The sequence below is a fragment of the Arachis hypogaea genome, chromosome 11 (genome assembly GCF_003086295.3).
Source record: "Arachis hypogaea cultivar Tifrunner chromosome 11, arahy.Tifrunner.gnm2.J5K5, whole genome shotgun sequence".
NCBI lineage: Eukaryota > Viridiplantae > Streptophyta > Magnoliopsida > Fabales > Fabaceae > Arachis > Arachis hypogaea.
In genome coordinates, this window is record NC_092046.1 from 63,087,918 (window position 1) to 63,103,401 (window position 15,484).

Consider the following 15,484-nt stretch of genomic DNA (forward strand, 5'->3'; position numbering starts at 1 on the left):
GCTTTTGCTCTTTGGCTGTCCCAATTTTCTAGCCCGACCTGCCTTTTTGGCGAGTTACACGAGACGGCCCGACGGGTTTAGGCCCGTTTGCCTCCCTTAGTAGAGAATCATTTTTACACCTTAAGAAATGGATAGTGAGGAGAGTTTTTTTGTTTTAGTCCACTGCTCTGGTAAAACCAAAAAAAGCAAAAGGGATGGTGTTAAGTTCACTGATAAAGAACCGATGAGTGTTTTTATCCGTTCAACAAATACTTTGTCAGAGCTAAAGACGAGCATATTGCAAAAGACAGGGTTGTGTGGGGCCAAGTGGGTGAAGAAGGTGTTCTACAAGATTTCGATTGCGATTGTGTCAACTGGTGTGTATTATGAAACATTTGTGATAGGTCGGACAAAGACATGCAGGTTTTGTTTCATTGTCGGTGCAGTTTTCCAGAGCTGAGAATACACGAGCTGTGTGCCAAGTTGGAAGATGGTGTCGACAGTTCCAGGGGATTAATGCCGAATCCTCAGTCGACGACGGTGGGGGTTTATTCTACTTCGATGCCTGTCGTTGCACCTAGTTGTCTGTTGGCTAAACCTCCATCTGTTCCAGCAGTGTTAGCTATGTCACCTAGCTTGATTCCTAGTCTTTTAGGTGATGGTGAGCCGGATCATGTTGAAAATTGTAACACCCCAATTAACCTAAGCCTTACCTCTAGCCATAAAGCAAAGGTTAACCAAAGGTTACGACAATTCTAAGACTCATACATATTTATATAGAAAGAAGTAATATATTCTAGAAGCCTGATGAAGGATTTAGCTTCAAAAACAGGATTTGAAAAGCGTATAACATACTAGCGAAGCTACTACCTTAAAGCACAATGTATCAAAATATAATAGTGTAATATCATAAGAATCTAGCCACGACTCACGGAGTTTAAGCCGGCTAGCCATATACAGACCTACATGAAACCAGACAGTAAACACAACTTATACAAGTTTTGTTCTCTCAAATAAAAAGCCTTTAGGAAAAACAAAATACAAAAGTGAGAGTATAAGTGAAACATGACCAAGATGACAACAAAATAGAATAAGATCATCCGCTCTGCTACCATCACCCAACTCGCTGCGTGGGTTGCGACCTGCATCTGAAAAATAACAACAACGTATGGAATGAGAACCAGAGGTTCTCAGTATGGTAACAGTGCCCAATGATGTAAGATGTAAGGCTCTGGGATGCCGAAGGCAATCCTAGAACTTAACATCACATACGGATATTCAAGCTTAGAATAACATAAATAAATCAGGAACTTAAACTATAAATCGGGTTATCTAAACTTAGGGGGAATTCTAACAAATACTAATCACACCGCTGTATCCCACAGCCATCACCAACCTAACCTCCGTGCGATCCCATCGCCACCGCCTACCTAACCTCCTCAGCACCAAACAAACACAGATAATGCAGACAAGGAAACCACATGTAGTATTCATATATATATATATATATATAAGTAATTCAAGAAGCAAGTAGGCATGTTATACAATTATGCAAACTCAAGTAAACAAAGCAAGCAAACATATAGAAGATGCATATGATGAATGTCTGCCCTATTGGCTGTGATATCACATGTCGGTTATCGCCAAACCCGACAGAAAATCCGATCGACAACTCCCGGATTAGTCTCTCTATTGCACATAAGGAGGAATAATTCCGAGGGATGAGTGCCCTACCACCTTCCCCTTTCAGAGGGAAATATTCCGAGGGAGCGTTAATGAGCGGATAATTTATACCCTTTTTTGGCATTGTTTTTACATAGTTTTTAGTATGTTTTAGTTACTTTTTATTTAACTTTTATTAGTTTTTATTCAAAAATCATATTTCTGGACTTTATTATGAGTTTATGTGTTTTTCTATGATTTCAGGTATTTTCTAGTTGAAATTGAGGGACCTGAGCAAAAATCTGATTCAGAGGCTGAAAAAGGACTGCAGATGTTGTTAGACTCTGACCCTCCTTCACTCAAAGTGGATTTTCTGGAGCTACAGAAGCCCAATTGGCGCACTCTCAACTGTGTTGGAAAGTAGACATCCTGGGATTTCTAGAAATATATAATAGTCCATACTTTGCCCGAGATTTGATGGCCCAAACTGGCGTCCAAAGCCAGCCTAAAACATCTTGGCGTAAAACGCCCAAACTGGCACCAAAGCTGGCGTTTAACTCTAGGAACAGCCTATGCACATGTAAAGCTCAATGCTCAGCCCAAGCACACACCAATTGGGCCCCGAAAGTGGATTTCTGTACTATCTGCACTTAGTTACTCATTTTCTGTAACCCTAGGCTACTAGTTTAGTATAAAAACTACTTTTAGAGATTTATTTTATATCTTTTGTCAATCCTTTGAAAGTCTTTGGTTAATCTTATGCTATCATAGACCATTGTTCACATTTTGGGGGCTGGCCTCACGGCCATGCCTAGACCTTTTTCACTTATGTATTTTCTACGGTGGAGTTTCTACACCCCATAGATTAAGGTGTGGAGCTCTGCTGTTCTTCATGAATTAATAAAAGTACTATTATTTTTCTTTCACTTCACGCCTACTTCTTCTCCAAGATATACTCTCGTACTTAATTCGGTTAAGTCAGAATGAAGGGGTGACCCGTGACAATCACCCAATCTTCGTTCCTCGCTTAGCCAAGATCGCGTGCCTGACAACCACAAAGCGGTCTACATGATGTTCAACATAGTCATTGGATGACAGCTGGAGTATATTCTCTTGGATATCTAATACACGGACAGAGTTCGTGAGATTAGTATCTTCGTGGTATAGGCTAGAACCAAATGGGCAGCCATTCCTGGGATCCGGAAAGTCTAAACCTTGTCTGTGGTATTCCGAGTAGGATCCGAGAAGGGATGACTGTGACGAGCTTCGAACCTGCGAATGTTGGGCGCAAGTGACAGTGTGAAAAAGGATCAATGGATTCTATTCCGACGCTAGCGGGAACCGACAGATGATTAGCCATGCGGTAGCTGTACCTGGTATTTTTCATCCGAGACGAGAAATCTGACAGTTGATTAGCCGTGTAGAAACCGTAGAGGACCATTTTCACTGAGAGGATCTTACAGCTTGCCATGGAAGGAAGTAACGCATGGTTGGAAGAAGGCAATAGGAAAGTAGAGGTTCAAAAGTAACAAAGCATCTCTAGACGCTTATCTGAAATTCCCACCAATGAATTACATAAGTAACTTTATTTTATTTATATTTGAATTATCAAACCTCATAACCATTTGAATCCGGCTGACTGAGATTTACAAGATGACCATAGCTTGCTTCAAGCCGACAATCTCCGTGGGATCGACCCTTACTCACGTAAGGTATTACTTGGACGACACAGTGCACTTGCCGGTTAGTTGTGCGGAGTTGTGAGAAAAGTGTGAAATCACGATTCCGTGTACCAAGTTTTTGGCGCCGTTGCCGGGGATTGTTCGAGTTTGGACAACTGACGGTTCAACTTGTTGCTTAGATTAGGTAATTTTATTTTATGTTTAAGCCTTTTAATTTTTATTTTCGAAAAAATTTTACAAAAAAAAAATACAGTTTTCAAAAAATTCAAAAAAATATATTTGTTCTAAAGAAATTTTTAAGAATGAATTCTAGAGTTTCAGATGATATGTGAAGCCTGGCTGGCTGCTAAGCCATGTCTAATTTTTTTGGACTGAGGCTTCCACTTATCATGGCAAGAGCCTTTGGATTCCCATCTATTTGGCTGTTGTATGTCTGTATTTGTATGCTGAAGCTTGGCTGGCCATTTGGCCATGTCTAATGTTTTGGACCGGAGCTTTTACTTAAAGCTTGACTGGCTATTAAGCCATGTCTAAATTTTTTGACCGAAGCTTTAGACTAACATTACAGGATTCTTGGAATTTTTATTAAAAATTTTGAAGTTCTTTTATTTTCTTTTTCCAAATAATTTTCGAAAAATACAAAAAAATTTAATAAAACCATAAAACCAAAAATATTGTGTTTCTTATTTGAGTCTTGTGTCAAGTTTTAAGTTTGGTGTCAAATGCATCTTTTTATTTTTTCTTTAATTTTCGAAAAATTGCATTGTGTTCTTTCTTGATCTTCAAGTTGTTCTTAATGATTTTATTTGTTTGATCTTTAAATTTTCTTGTTTTGTGTCTTTTCTTGTTTTTCATATGCATTCTTGAATTATTAGTGTCTAAAGTTTAAAAATTCTTAAGTTTGGTATCTTGCATGTTTTTCTTTTCTTAAAAATTTTCAAAAACATGTTCTTGGTGTTTATCATGATCTTCAAAGTGTTCTTGGTGTTCATCTTGGCATTCAAAGTGTTCTTGCATGCATTAGTTGTTTTGATTTTAATTTCTTATGTTTTGCATCAATTTAGTTGTTTTTCTCTTTCCTCATTAATTTCAAAAATAAAAAAAATATCTTTCCCTTTATTTTGCTCATAATTTTCGAAATTTTGAATTGATTTGGTAAAAAATTTTTAAAATTTGGTTGTTTCTTGTTAGTCAAGTCAAAATTTCAAATTAAAAAATTTTATCTTTTTCAAAAATAAAATCTTTTTCATTTTTTTATTTTTTTCGAAAATTTTAAAATTGAGTTTCAAAATCTTATCCTTATTTTTATTTCATATTTATTACTAACATTTAATGTTTTGATTCAAAAATTTCAAGTTGTTACTTGCCTATTAAGAAAGGATCAATCTTTAATTTCTAGAATCATATCTTTTAGTTCTTGTTAGTCAAGTAATCAACTTTAATTTCAAAAAAAAAAAAATCAAATCTTTTTAATTTCCTTTTCAAATCTTTTTCAAAATAAATTTCAATCATATCTCTTTCAAAACTTAATTTCAAAATCTTTTTCTAACTTCTTATTTATTTTCAAATCTTTTTCAATTAACTACTTGACTTTTTATTTGATTTTAAAAGTTTACTATTTCTTATCTTTTTCAAAACCACCTAACTACTTTTCTCTCTCTCTCTCTCTCTCTAATTTTCGAAAATCACTAACCCTTTTTTCAAAATTCTTTTTAATTAACTAATTGTTTTAAATTTTAATTTTATTTTAATTTTATTTCTTTTCTTAAATTTCAAATTCTAACCAATAATTAAAATAAAGACAAAAAAATATTTTTCTTTTCTTTTAAATTAATATTCGAATTTCTTATCTCTCTCATCTCTTTCTATTTATTTTATTTATTTACTAACACTTCTCTTCTTCTTATAATTCGAACCCTCTCCCTCTCTCTGTGTTCGAATTCTTCTCATTCTATCTTTACATCATTCTTCTATTCTTCTACTCACATAAAGGAATCTCTATACTGTGACATAGAGGATTCCTCTTCTTTTCTGTTCTCTTCTTTTTCATATGAGCAGGAACAAGGATAAGAACATTCTTGTTGAAGCTGATCCTGAACCTGAAAGGACTCTGAAGAGGAAGCTAAGAGAAGATAAAGCATAAAACTCTGGAGAGGAACTAACAGAAATTTTCGAAAAAAAAGAAGACATGGCAGCCGAAAATAACAACAATGGTGGAGATGCAAGGAAGATGCTTGGTGACTTTACTGCACCTACTTCTGACTTCTATGGAAGAAGCATCTCAATTTCTGCAATTGGAGCAAACAACTTTGAGCTTAAGCCTCAATTAGTTTCTCTAATGCAGCAGAATTGCAAGTTTTATGGACTTCCATTGGAAGATCCTCATCAGTTCTTAGTTGAATTCTTGCAAATCTGTGACACTGTTAAGACCAATGGGGTTAATCCTAAGGTCTATAGACTTATGCTTTTCCCTTTTGCTGTAAGAGACAGAGCTAGGACATGGTTGGACTCACAACCTAAAGAAAGCTTGAACTCTTCGGAAAAGTTAGTTAATGCTTTCTTGGCCAAATTCTTTCCACCTCAAAAGTTGAGCAATCTTAGAGTGGAAGTCCAAACCTTCAGACAAAAGGAAGGTGAATCCCTCTATGAAGCTTGAGAAAGATACAAGCAATTGATCAGAAGGTGTCCTTCTGACATGCTTTCAGAATGGAGCATCCTATGTATATTCTATGATGGTCTGTCTGAATTGTCCAAGATGTCATTGGATCACTGGTGCACGAAATTGTGATCTCCAGGCTCGAACAAATCCTGGTAATGGCTCCAAAGCTTGGTGCTCTGATCTTAATTCATAATTGTCACAACTTCGATACAACTAACCAGCAAGTGCACTGGGTCGTCCAAGTAATACCTTACGTGAGTAAGGGTCGAATTCCACGGAGATTGTTGGTATGAAGCAAGCTATGGTCACCTTGTAAATCTCAGTCAGGCAGATATAAAGTGATAATGGTGTTTTCGAATATTATATAATAAAATAGGGATAGAGATACTTATATAATTCATTGGTAGGAATTTCAGATAAGCGAATGGAGATGCTTTTCGTTCCTCTGAACCTCTGCTTTCCTGCTATCTTCATCCAATCAGTCTTACTCCTTTCCATGGCTGGCTTTATGTGATACATCACCACTGTCAATGGCTACTTTTGGTCATCTCTCGGGAAAATGATCCAATGCCCTGTCACGGCACGGCTAATCGTCTGGAGGCATCACCCTTGCCAATGGCTTCATCTTATCCTCTCAGTGAATAATATGCTCACGCACCCTGTCACGGCACGGCTATTCATCTGTCGGTTCTCGATCATGATGGAATAGGATTTACTATTCTTTTGCGTCTGTCACTAACGCCCTGCAATCGCGAGTTAGGAGCTCGTCACAGTCATTCAATCATTGAATCCTACTCGGAATACCACAGACAAGGTTTAGACTTTCCGGATTCTCTTGAATGCCGCCATCATTCTAGCTTACGCCACGAAGATTCCGGTTAAGAGATCTAAGAGATATTCATTCTAGCTTATTTCATGTAGAACGGAAGTGTTTGTCAGGCACGTGTTCATAGGGGAGATGGTGATGAGCGTCACACATAATCATCACCTTCATCACGTTCTTGGGTGCGAATGGATATCTTAGAAGCAAAATAAGATGAATTGAATAGAAAACAGTAGTACTTGCATTAATCTTTGAGGAACAGCAGAGCTCCACACCTTAATCTATGGAGTGTAGAAACTCTACCGTTAAAAATACATAAGTGAAGGTCCAGGCATGGCCGAGATGGCCAGCCCCTAAAACGTGATCAAAGGATCATAAGGTAATCCAAAGATAATCCAAAGATGGTCAAAAAAAGACGTCTAATATAATAGTAAGAGGTCCTATTTATAATAAACTAGCTACTATGGTTTACATGAGTAAGTATTTGATGTATAAATCCACTTCCGGGGTCCACTTGGTGTGTGTTTGGGCTGAGCTTAAGTGTTGCACGTGCAGAGGCCATTTGTGGAGTTGAACGCCAGTTTCTGTGCCAGTTTGGGCGTTCAACTCTGGTTTTGGATCCTTTTCTGGCGCTGGACGCCAGATTTGGGCAGAAGGCTGGCGTTGAACGCCAGTTTAAGTCGTCAATTCTTGGCCAAAGTATGGACTATTATATATTTCTGGAAAGCCCTGGATGTCTACTTTCCAACGCAATTGGAAGCGCGCCATTTCGAGTTCTGTAGCTCCAAAAAATCCACTTTGAGTGCAGGGAGGTCAGAATCCAACAGCATCAGCAGTCCTTCTTCAACCTCTGAATCTGATTTCTGCTCAAGTCCCTCAATTTCAGCCAGAAAATACCTGAAATCACAGAAAAATACACAAACTCATAGTAAAGTCCAGAAATGTGAATTTAACATAAAAACTAATGAAAACATCCCTAAAAGTAACTAGATCCTACTAAAAACATACTAAAAACAATGCCAAAAAGCGTATAAATTATCCGCTCATCACAACACCAAACTTAAATTGTTGCTTGTCCCCAAGCAACTGAAAATCAAATAGGATAAAAAGAAGAGAATATACTATAAATTTCAAACTATCAATGAAACAGAGCTTCAATCATATGAGCGGGACTTATAGCTTTTTGCCTCTTGAATAGTTTTGGCATCTCACTTTATCCATTGAGGTTCAGAATGATTGGCATCTATAGGAACTTCAGATTTCGAATAGTGTTATTGACTCTCCTAGTTCAGTATGATGATTCTTGAACACAGCTTCTTTATGAGTCTTGGCCGTGGCCCTAAGCACTTTGTTTTCCAGTATTGCCACCGGATACATAAATGCCACAGACACATAATTGGGTGAACCTTTTCAGATTGTGACTCAGCTTTGCTAAAGTCCCCAATTAGAGGTGTCCAGGGTTCTTAAGCACACTCTTTTTTTTGCTTTGGACCTTGACTTTAACCGCTCAGTCTCAAGTTTTCACCTGACACCTTCACGCCACAAGCACATGGTTAGGGACAGCTTGGTTTAGCCGCTTAGACCAGGATTTTATTCCTTTAGGCCCTCCTATCCACTGATGCTCAAAGCCTTGGGATCCTTTTTATTTCCCTTGCCTTTTGGTTTTAAGGGTTATTGGCTTTTTCTGCTTGCTTTTTCTTTTTCTTTCTATTTTTTTTTCGCCTATTTTTTTTTCTGCAAGCTTTGTTCTTTGCTGCTTTTTCTTGCTTCAAGAATCATTTTTATGATTTTTCAGATTATCAAATAACATGTCTCCTAGTCATCATTCTTTCAAGAGCCAACATATTTAACATTCTTAAACAACAACTTCAAAAGACATATGCACTGTTCAAGCATACATTCAGAAAACAAGAAGCATTGTCACCACATCAATATAATTAAACTAAGTTCAAGGATAAATTCGAAACTCATGTACTTCTTGTTCTTTTTGAGTTAAAACATTTTTCATTTAAGAGAGGTGATGGATTCATAGGACATTCATATCTTTAAGACAAAGTTACTAACTACTAATGATCATGTAATGAAGACACAAACATAGATAAGCACATAACATAGAAAACGAAAAATAGAAGAATTAAGAACAAGGAATGAATCCACCTTAGTGATGGTGGCGTTTCCTTCTTGAGGAACCAATGATGTCCTTGAGCTCTTCTATGTCTCTTCCTTGTCTTTGTTGCTCCTCCCTCATTGCTTTTTGATCTTCTCTTATTTCATGAAGCATGATGGAGTGCTCTTGATGTTCCACCCTTAGTTGTCCCATATTGGAACTCAATTCTCCTAGGGAGGTGTTGATTTGCTCCCAATAGTTTTGTGGAGGAAAGTGCATTTGAGGCATCTCAGGGATCTCATGGAAGTGAGCTTCTTGCGCCTCTTGAGCTCCATGACTGGGCTCTCTTGCTTGCTCCATTTTTTTCTTAGTGATGGGCTTGTCCTCCTTGATAAGGATATCTCCCTCTATGTCAATCCCAGCCGAATTGCATAGGTGGCAAATGAGGTGAGGAAAGGCTAACCTTGCCATGGTGGATGACTTGTCAGCCACCTTGTAGAGTTCTTGAGGTATAATCTCATGAACTTCCACCTCTTCTCCAATCATGATGCTATGGATCATGATGGCCCGGTCTATAGTAACTTCAGACCGGTTGCTAGTGGGAATGATTGAGCATTGAATAAACTCCAACCATCCTCTAGCTATAGGCTTGAGGTCCAATCTTCTTAGTTGAACCGGCTTGCCTTTGGAGTCAATCTTCCATTGAGGTCCTTCTACACATATGTCCATAAGGACTTGGTCCAACCTTTGATCAAAGTTGACTCTCCTTGTGTAGGGGCGTGCGTTCTCTTCCATGTATGGCAAGTTGAACGCCAACCTCACATTCTCCGGACTAAAATCTAAGTATTTCCCCCGAACCATTGTAACATAGTTCTTTGGATCCGGGTTCTTACTTTGATCATGGTTCTTGGTGATCCATGCATTGGCATAGAACTCTTGAACCATTAGGATGCCGACTTGTTGGATGGGATTTGTTAGAACTTCCCAACCTCTTTTTTGAATTTCATGTCGGATCTCCGGATACTCATTTCTTTAGAGTTTAAAAGGGACCTCAGGGATCACCTTCTTCTTGGCCACAACATCATAGAAGTGGTCTTGATGGGCTTTGGAGATGAACATTTCCATCTCCCATGACTCGGATGTGGAAGCTTTTATCTTCCCTTTCCCTCTTCTAGAGGATTCTCCGGTCTTAGGTGCCATCAATGGTAATGGAAAAACAAAAAAGCTATGCTTTTACCATACCAAACTTAGAATATTGCTCGCCCTCGAGCAATAAACAAAAGAATAGAAGAAGAAGAAGAAGAAATATGGAGAGGGAGAGGGAAATGTGGTTTCGGTCAAGAGGAGTGTAGAGGGGTGTGTTGTGTGAATTTGATGAAGAATGGAGGTCTTTATATAGGGAAGGGAGGGGGGGTTAAGGTTCGGCCATATGGGTGGGTTTGGGTGGGAAATTGGTTTTGAATTTTGAAGGTAGGTGGAGTTTATGAGGTAGGTTTATGGGGAAGAGTGGATGGATGTGAGTGGTGAAGAGGTGATGGGGAAGAGAGTTTGAGGTGATTGGTGAAGGGTTTTTGGGGAAGAGTGTTTATGGGGTTGTGTGAAAGAGAGTGGTGAGAAGAAGTGAGTGGAGGTAGGTGGGGATCCTGTGGGGTCCACAGATCCTGAGTGGATCCTGTGGGATCCACAGATCCTGAGTGGATCCTGTGGGGCCCACAGATCCTGAGGTGTTCAAGGAATTACATCCCTGCACCCATTAGGCATGTAAAAATGCCTTTGCACACAACTCTGGGCGTTCAGCGCCAGGTTGGTGGCCATTTTAGGCGTTCAGCGCCCATTTGTGTGCCATTTCTGGCGTTGAACGCCAGAACCATGCCTGTTCTGGCGTTCAGCACCCAGAAGCTGCCCATTTTGGGCGTTCAGCGCCAGAACCATGCTCTGTTCTGGCGCTGAACGCCAGACAGATGCTCCTCCAGGGTGTGATTTTTCTTCTGCTGTTTTTGATTCCGTTTTCACTTTTTATATTTATTTTGTGACTCCACATGATCATGAACCTAAGAAAACATGAAAAATAATAAAAATAAGAATTAGATAAACATTGGGTTGCCTCCCAACAAGCGCTTCTTTAATGTCAATAGCTTGACAGTGGGCCCTCATGGAGCCTCACAGATGTGCAGAGCTTTGTTGAGACTCTCCAATACCAAACTTAGAGTTTGGATATGGGAGTTCAACACTAAACTTAGAGTTTGGTTGTGGCCTCCCAACACCAAACTTAGAGTTTGACTGTGGGGGCTCTGGTTGACTCTGCTTGGAGAGAAGCTTTTTCTGCTTCCTCTCCATGGTTGCAGAGGGAGATCCTTGAGTTTTAAACACAAGGGAGTCCTCATTCCATTGAAGGAATATTTCACCTCTGTCAACATCAATCACAGCTCTTGCTGTGGCCAGGAAAGGTCTTCCTAGGATGATGGATTCATCCTCTTCCTTTCCAGTATCCAGGACTACGAAATCAGTAGGGATGTAAAGGCCCTCAACCTTTACTAGCACATCCTCTACTTGTCCATAAGCCTGTTTTCTTGAGCTGTCTGCCATCTCTAGTGAGATTTTAGCAGCTTGCACCCCATAGATTCCCAGTTTCTCTATTACAAAGAGGGGCATGAGGTTTATTCCTGAACCAAGGTCACACAGAGCCTTAAAGATCATGGTGCCTATGGTACAGGGTATTATGAACTTTCCAGGATCCTGTCTCTTCTGAGGCAATGTCAGTTGATCCAGATCACTTAGTTCATTGATGAACAAGGGAGGTTCAACTTCCCAAGTATTAATGCCAAATAACTTGGCATTCAGCTTCATGATTGCACCAAGAAACTTGGCAGTTTGCTCTTCAGTAACATCCTCATTCTCTTCAGAAGAGGAATATTCATCAGAGCTCATGAAGGGCATAAGGAGGTTCAATGGAATCTCTATGGTCTCTAGATGAGTCTCAGATTCCTTTGGTTCCTCAGAGGGAAGCTCCTTATTGATCACTGGACGTCCCAGGAGGTCTTCCTCCTTGGGATTCACGTCCTCCACTCCACTTGTAGGTTCGGCCATGGTGCTTATGTCAATGGCCTTGCACTCTCCTTTTGGGTTCTCTTCTGTATTGCTTGGGAGAGTACTAGGAGGGATTTCAGTGATCCTTTTACTCAGCTGGCCCACTTGTGCTTCCGAATTTCTAATGGAAGACCTTGTTTCATTCATGAAACTTACAGTGGCCTTAGATAGATCAGAGACTAGATTTGCTAAATTAGAGGCATTTTGTTCAGAGTTCTCTGTCTGTTGCTGAGTTGATGATGGAAAAGGCTTTCTATTGCTAAACCTGTTTCTTCCACCATTATTAAAGCCTTGTTGGGGCTTTTGATCCTTCCATGAGAAATTTGGATGATTTATCCATGTTGAGTTATAGGTGTTTCCATAAGGTTCACCTAAGTAATTCACCTCTGCTATTGCAGGGTTCTCAGGATCATAAGCTTCTTCTTCAGGAGAAGCCTCTTGAGTACTGTTGGATGCAGCTTGCATTCCATGCAGACTCTGAGAAATCATATTGACTTGCTGAGTCAATATTTTATTCTGAGCCAATATGGCATTCAGAGTATCAACCTCAAGAACTCCCTTCTTCATAGGCGTCCCATTACTCACAGGATTCCTTTCAGAAGTGTACATGAACTGGTTATTAGCAACCATGTCAATGAGTTCTTGTGCTTCTGCAGGCGTTTTCTTTAGGTGAATGGATCCACCTGCAGAAGTGTCCAGTGACATCTTTGATAGCTCAGATAAACCTTCATAGAATATATCCAGGATGGTCCATTCTGAAAGCATGTCAGAAGGACACTTTTTGATCAACTGTTTGTATCTTTCCCAAGCTTCATAGAGGGATTCACCTTCTTTCTGTCTGAAGGTTTGAACATCAGCTCTAAGCTTGCTCAGGTTTTGAGAAGGAAAGTACTTGGCTAAGAAAGCCGTGACCAGCTTATCCCAAGAGTTCAGGCTGTCTTTGGGTTGAGAATCCAACCATAATCTAGCTCTGTCTCTTACAGCAAAAGGGAAAAGCATGAGCCTGTAGACTTCAGGATCTACTCCATTAGTCTTAACAGTATCACATATCTGCAAGAATTCAGTTAAGAACTGAAAGGGATCTTCAGATGGAAGTCCATGAAACTTGCAGTTCTGCTGCATCAGAGAAACTAATTGAGGTTTCAGCTCAAAGTTGTTTGCTCCAATGGCAAGAATGGAGATGCTTCTTCCATGTAAATTGGAATTAAGTGCAGTAAAGTCACCAAGCGTCCTCCTTTCATTATTATTATTTTCGGCTGCCATCTCCTCTGCCTGTTCGAAAATTTCTGAAAGGTTTTCTCTGGATTGTTGTAATTTAGCTTCTCTTAATTTTCTCTTCAGAGTCCTTTCAGGTTCTGGATCTGCTTCCACAAGAATGTTCTTATCCTTGCTCCTGCTCATATGACAAAGAAGAAGGCACAGAAAAATAATAATAATAATAATAGAGATCCTTTATACCACAGTATAGGGATCCCTGTGTGAGTAGAAGAAGAGGGGGAGACAAAGAATGTAATATAATGGAAGAAACACAACTGTGAGGATGGCAGAGATGTGAGATGAGATGTTAGGATATGAATGAATAAATAGAATAAGATGGGGGAGGGATAATTTTCGAAAATTATTTTGAAAAAGAGTTAGTGATTTTCGAAAATGGTTTTTGAAAAAATGTTAGTATTTTTCAAAAATTTTTTTTTAAATAAAAATAAAAATAATTAGTTAATGAAAAAGAAATTTTTGAAAAAGAGGGAAGATATTTTCGAAAATGAGAGAGAGAGAGTTAGTTAGGTAGTTTTGAAAAAGTTAAGAAACAAACAAAAAGTTAGTTAGTTAGTTGAAACAAATTTTGAAAAGATAAGAAGTTAGGAAGTTAGAAAAGATATTTTGAAAAGATATTTTTTTGAAAAAGATAGGATAAGAAGATATTTTTGAAAAGATATGATTGAAATTAGTTTTGAAAAAGATTTGATTTTTAAAATCTCAATTAATGACTTGATTCATAAGAAATTACAAGATATGATTCTAGAACATAAAGTTTGAATCTTTCTTAACAAGCAAGTAACAAACTTGAAATTTTTGAATCAAAACATTAATTGCTTATTGTTATTTTCGAAAATTTGATTTAAAAATAAGAAAAACATTTTTGAAAAACATTTTTGGAATTTTCGAAAATAACTAAAAATTTTTGAAAAAGAATTGATTTTTGAAAAAGATTTTGAAAAAGATAAGATTTTCAAATTGAAAATTTGATTTGACTCATAAGAAACAACTTGATTTTTAAAAATTTTTGAAAAAGTCAACTCAAATTTTCGAATTTGATGAGAGAAAAAGGGAAAGATATTTTTTTGATTTTTGAATTTTTATGATGCAAGAGAAAAACACTAAAAAGATGCAATGCATGAAATATTTAGATCAAAACATGTGATGCATGCAAGAATGCTATGAATGTCAAGATGAACACCAAGAACACTTTGAATGTCAAGATGAACATCATAGACACAATTTTAAAAAATTTAAAATGCAAAGAAAACATGCAAGACACCAAACTTAGAATTCTTTAATGCTTAGACACTAAGAATTCAAGAATGCTTATGAAAAACATGAAAAGACACAAAACAAAAAATCATCAAGATCAAACAAGAAGGCTTACCAAGAACAACTTGAAGATCATGAAGAACACTATGAATGCATGAAATTTTCGAAAAATGCAAGATGCACATGCAATTGACACCAAACTTATAACATGACTCAAGACTCAAACAAGAAACAGAAAAATATTTTTGATTTTTATGATTTTCTAATTTTTTTGTATTTTTTTTTTCGAAAATTAGTTGAAAAAGGAAAATAAGGATTCCAAAATTTTTAATATGAATTCCAGGAATCTTGCATTGTCAGTCTAAAACTTCAGTCCAGGAATTAGACATGGCTCACTAGCCAGCCAAGCTTTCAATGAAAGCTCCAGTCCAAAACACTAGACATGGCCAATGGCCAGCCAAGCTTCAGCCTTTAACACGAGAGTATATTGCTCTTTGATAACAAATTGCAAGCCTCAGTCCAAATAAATTTAGACATGACTTTACAGCCAGCTAGGCTTCAACATGCTTCATGAAACACTAGAATTCATTCTTAAAAATTTTGAATAAATTTTTGAAAACATTTTTATATAAATTTTTCGAAAACAGATGAGAGATTTTTGAAAATATTTTTTTGAAAAATTTTTGAAAAGAAAACAAAACGAAAAGAAAATTACCTAATCTGAGCAACAAGATGAACCGTCAGTTGTCCAAACTCGAACAATCCCCGGCAACGGCGCCAAAAACTTGGTGCACAAAATTGTGATCTCCAGGCTCGAACAAATCCTGGTAATGGCTCCAAAGCTTGGTGCTCTGATCTTAATTCATAATTGTCACAACTTCGATACAACTAACCAGCAAGTGCACTGGGTCGTCCAAGTAATACCTTACGTGAGTAAGGGTCGAATTCCACGG

The 15,484-nt window shown here is 37.9% G+C and overlaps 1 non-coding gene across 1 annotated transcript; it reads left to right on the top strand.

Annotated features, from left to right (window-relative positions):
* The first annotated feature begins 12,758 nt into the window (after positions 1-12,758).
* On the top strand, positions 12,759-12,866 carry LOC112724729 (small nucleolar RNA R71). Its single transcript, XR_003163878.1, has one exon. It is a non-coding gene; the product is annotated as a small nucleolar RNA R71 (small nucleolar RNA).
* Positions 12,867-15,484: the final 2,618 nt, after the last annotated feature.